We start from the raw sequence: 5756 nt of genomic DNA, 5'->3' as shown, positions 1-5756 counted from the left end.
TATTTTATTCAAGCAAATCACAAGAAAACTGAAGGAGTTATGGAGTGCAAGTTTTAGGTAGATCAAAAATCACACTGATTTTTGAGAATTTTTTTTGGTCCGGTCTTGTGCATTACCCCTATTTAACGTCTACTCCACATTTTTTTTATACAGAGAAAAATACTCAAGACCATCAACAAAAAAAATTGGCAAAAATCAGCCCAATTTTTGAACCATTCATAAAAAATAATTTAATGGTATATAATCCTTTTTTGGGAGAGAAAAGATTTTAGAGATTTACCATTGCCATTCGGCCATTACAACTATGATTAGAAAAAAGTAATGTAGCCAGGACGTATATATGTATATTAAATATATATATGTATATATATTATATATATAAGGTGTCTTGAATTGTTTTACGTAGAGTTGAAGAACCTTCTTTAAATCCTTCTAGGAATATGAAAATGAATTCCAACCCTTTCATTACTAATTTATTATTTGTCCCACGCAATAACATGACTTTGCGAAATCATCCAACCAACAACATGCAACAGTTTCTCAACATTTTTAATAAGAATGATATTCAATAATTCGAGCTTACTACACGAGAAACAGATGCTTTTAAAAAAAACACACAACAATGGACACTTATTAACTATCTTTGTGGAAGCAAAACAACGGTAACAATGTAATTACCCAAACGTTACATTCAAAAATGCTTTGGAAACGATTTTTCACTCACGTACGGTTATGTAGGTAGCAAATTCATTGTCTTGCTTACAGGCCACATTACAAAAATAACTTGAACTAGTGACAAATAGTGTTAGTTTAAAACTAGTTGCATCCAGGCAAAATTTGAACCAATCTGAATGTGACTGAATTTTCGACACTTGAAAAGTTTTTATAATGGGATTGTGTGACCCGTTTGATATAAATATATAATTGGCGCATACACACTTTTATGAGTATTTGGCTGAGCTCCTCCCCCCTTTATTGAGCATCACCCTTTATGTTGTTCCACAAATGGAGGTGCCTAGAGCCGGACGGAAAATAGTTTTTATGAGAAGCTTTTTCAATTTTCTTCTATCGGCGCCACCGAATGATAACGAGGCACCAACACATTCGGCTATGGTAACCGCTTAATACGACATAGCCAAAATAGCCCTTTGTTGCCTCATACATTTTATGGCATAATGATTATTTTTCACGGATAAACATTTTGACTAGACTCTTGAAAACGAAGAAGCACTTTATATAGCACAGTTATATAGGGTTTTCCAAACAGAGGTGTATTTTGATATTCAAAGAAAAATGCTATTTTTTAATATATCAGATGTTTATTTCATTATAAAAAGGAAGGTAAGCCGTTAATAGTGGAAAATAACATCAGGCAAATGACCACCACGACCACGCTTACAGGACAATATCCTTTTCATGAAATTTTCCATAACCGAATTGCACAGTGGCTGCCCTATGTAATCGATAGCTTCACGAATTCCATCTTTGAGGTCTTGAATTGATCATAGGCTGTTGGCGTATACCTTCTCTTTCACGTGGACCCAAAAAAAAAGTCACAAGGTGTTAAATCACAAGATCTCGATGGCTAATTGTGATCACCTCTTCGAGAGATAACACGGTCCGGCAACTTTTCCCGTAAAAGATCAATGGTTTCGTTGTTTGTGTGGCACGTAATAAAATTGAAAATAAACGTAGTCCAGATCAATACCATTAAATTCCGGCCATAAAAAATCGTTAATCATCTCTCAATAGCGCAATCCATTCACCAATAACACCTGTTATTGGAAAACCCTTTATTATAGGGTTGTGTGCTAATCTAATTGCTAATGCTAATTTACCAGTGTACACAAGTTCGCCAAAATGGTTGTGCATCAGCTTGGCCGCCATCTAGCCTCTTTAATGGTTTGGTGGAGAGCGTCTTGTAAAGGTGTTACATCTCTTCATTTCTGCGAAAAAGAGATTAAGACCGGGACAAAAGCGTACCTGAAGAATGTCTTAGCAGGCGTGAGGAAACAGTTTGGCAGTACTCTGTTCAATGGAGATTCCACCAAGATTCCGATCAAGCCCCTAAGGCAAAAATATGACCTGCTGAAGACCTCACAGAAATTTGGTTCGAGCAGCAACGTTAATATTCATGGAAACTGTGCGTGCTGCAATAGCTGAATGGCCTAATCGTTTGAAGGCTTGTGTAAAAGCAAATGCTGAACATTTCGAACGAAACTTAAAGAAAAATTTAATATTTACATGATTTAATAAAACTAACCTCATTAAAAATATTATTAAAATTTCATAACAGAACTTAGCCCTTTTGTGAGAGTGAAATTGCCTAAGTTGTTACTGAAGGCAATGTTGATTGCTTTTTTCAATATCTATGACACTATTCATCATGAATATATTTCTGACGGGCAGACAGAGGCTGGGCAGTTCTATGCTGGCAACAATAACGACTGCATCTTGCATCACAGCAAGGCACCTGGTTACTTGTGCCGTACGCGCTCTATAGTTTCATCATTGGTGGTTCTAAGCGTAAAAGCTATGCTGAAATCATTACGTGGAGTTAGGTTAACTCATTGTTAAATTCAATAATAAAATTGAGTTCGTAAATTAATACCGTGTAGTGTTTTTACTAAGTTCCGAAAACTTAATTACGGCGTCTTTTAAAGACAAAATATTACATACATAATGCGATAAACACATATTGTAGCTGATATAAATGCAAAGAATTAAAACTTAATATAAATATTTTGAAATATTCCCGAAATTGCCCGTCGACATGACAACTGCCGGAAAAAAATGCCTGCAAACTGGCGAAAGAATTGTTTCTGGTCAAATTGGTTGAAGTTGTAAAAGTTGTTTTGAAGAAGCTTGACACATGCTTATAAGTATTAATTGGTCACCCTAAAGCTTACTCCATACGAAATAAATGAAATATCTACGATTAATTGAACCAGTTTCGTTTTATTGACGAACCCTGCTTTGGTGCTGCTTGAACCAAAGCCAGGATCTGTTACTGTGGCAGAGTTCTCTGGAAGTTGGTGCAAACAAATAACTTGTATGACACCAGTTATGGGCAGATAGTGGCAATTATCGTGGCCGCAATTCATCAGAGGCTCTCCATTCTCATTGCATCGTGACTGAACTCTGCAATGAATGCGAATTTTCAGTAGTCTTAGTTTGCTTTCGAAGTCACTAGTTGGAAGGGGCCCAGCTTACAACTAGTGGATTTTTTTTCAAGGCAATTACGACGCACAAAGATCATCTTTGAGTCACAGTACGTTTCGAAACTCATTTAAACTAAAAAGTAACGTATTTTCCCCTTCCTCTCTTCTTTATATAAATAAGGCATGCATATAAGTATGTGTGTGATTTGAGACACTCACAGTGAAACTTTTCCACCGTCATCGAGCAAATTTGTAGCAGGTGCTTATTGACTGCCCAGCTGTGCTATCCTCTCTTCCGCCACATGCGTATTCGGTGTCCACAAACGAAAATCCACCAGTCAGCTACACACACCGACCGACTTTATACTCGTGCTTATACATCAGCATAAAAGTGAAGAGGAGCATGCTAAGCAGTTGTTAAGCGCTTAAGTTTTGTAATTATTTCCAAAACTACCAGGCGGAAAACCAACATGCACTTTATTGTCAACTTCGCGGACAGCAACACCACCATCGCCATCAGCAGAAATGCCACCGCTACTGCCGATACTTAATGTTTGCTTGTGCTAGCGTTAACCTCAACGTCATTATCAGTGGGGCGTAGTGTTGAGGCTTTATTTTACTCTAAAAAATCAGTTGCAGTGACCGAACTCGCGCTACAATTTAAATGAAAACGGTCGGAATGCGATTGCCCGTCCAGATGGCCTACACCGGCAAAGGCTCTGTTATTTGTCGTGTGGCAAGTAATTATATATAATACACACAGTATATGCATACATACATATCTACGTGTGTGCATGCACGTGCATTTGACTACCCTGCGGGGTAAAATACTAGTCATGAACTACAGAATTCTAACAGGTCGCATTTCAGCTCAAGCAGTTCCTGTTCTACATTTCTTCCATGTTAGCAAATAATATTTTTAGCACGGCGATGTCCTATGGAATGTCAATTGTCCAATCATGCAAAACACCAGCTAAGATACTAGTTCAAACTAGCCAAACTAAATTCTAGTCAAATATGCTTTTAAAAGAATCAGTTTTGAACCAGTTAAAACATGAATAAATAAATTAAAAAAAATTTAAAGAAACGAATAACGTGCTTCTTGTTGTTGCTCCACAAATTATTTATTTTGACATTTAGTTGCAGAATAGAAGACATGGTGTAATATTTGGTACTTAGTAATGTAAGGGATTAAGGTCTGGGAAGTGGGGCGGCCATAAGTTCAGCAAAGTCTTGCTGATAGATGGATGGCTTGTTACGACGTACTCTATAAATCCAGTGTTTGACTACTGCCTCTAGAACCACGATATATGCAGCTGAATTTATGGTAGTCGAAACCATTGAGTAAAGAAGTGTACTGGCGTGACATGTCCGTTGTTGCTCACAACACTAAAAGCTAAACAGTGGCTGGATATTTCATGTACATGACAACAAGAACCATTTGCCATTATGGTCATTTCTGCGAATGCTAACTAAGACCAAAGGTCAAAATTTTTTTTTGATCAGAAAAAACCATAACATCTCGGGCGCTTTATTGTGTTTAATTTTTTTTTACCATGTTTTGATTGGATAACTCGGTGTTCTCGCATAAATTGTCTTCTTCAGCGCATAGCATATCATTCTTCATGAAAAACTCCAACGATAATACCCTCAGAAACAGTAGGCTCCTCTAGTCATCGCGCTGCGTTAGTGCGTGCATAGAACAGTCTTATCTAAAAAGAATGAACTAGTTTGCACACATATTGATAATTTTACTGATTCTGTATCTGAACTAGAATGTTTCCATACTAGTTTGGCATTTCCCTGCGGGGTAGCTACACACTTTGTAGCAAACCATTTGTCGCGCGGTCACACATCGCCGACTGCAAATTGTCTGCACTTGTGTTGCGGAGCCCTTCGGTCTCAAACGCCGATTGTGGTGGGTTTGTAATTAGTTTATAGCTAAGTTACTATATTTGATTTTTGTTAGTTTCTCCTCAAATTTATTTACTTTCTATTCACATACACAGGTTAGAGTATTACACGCACTTCTACACCTGCGGCAGGAGTGATTAGACGTAGTTGTTTTTTTGTTTAATTTCATTGCGTTTCCATAGCTGGGTATATATGCACACATTTTCGTGTGCACACGTACATAATTACCTCGAACTTAATTAATAATTGCGCTTTAAGGCAGTATGTATGTATGTACACCTCTTAATAGGATTAAAGGGAAATAATTATGGGAAAATTTGCTAAGTACAAACCAAAGTGGTCTCTTCCTCTTAAGTAGCTTTACGTTAAGCGCCTCTAATCCTAATATGACGGTCATAACCATTGATGGTCGCCTGGTCTCAGGTTTAAAGACACAAAACGCAATTTATATACCACTTAATTGCAGGATAATATTCCATTAGCAAATTTTTCTGAAAAAAGTAAATATCGCAAAAAAATAGCGGTAAACATTTTTGATAGGTCATTCATTTGTTCACTACTTGCGCGCCTTTAATCTGAATAATATGAACAAAAGCAAAAGTACCAGGAACATGAACACCGGAAATCGGTAACTAACTTCTCAAACGTGTTTAAATCCTTTGCTACAAAGCTGCTAGATTT

This window comes from Anastrepha obliqua, chromosome 3 (assembly GCF_027943255.1).
Source record: "Anastrepha obliqua isolate idAnaObli1 chromosome 3, idAnaObli1_1.0, whole genome shotgun sequence".
Lineage (NCBI taxonomy): Eukaryota > Metazoa > Arthropoda > Insecta > Diptera > Tephritidae > Anastrepha > Anastrepha obliqua.
The sequence above is the reverse complement of the archived record's forward strand: the minus strand, read 5'-3'. Positions refer to the sequence as shown.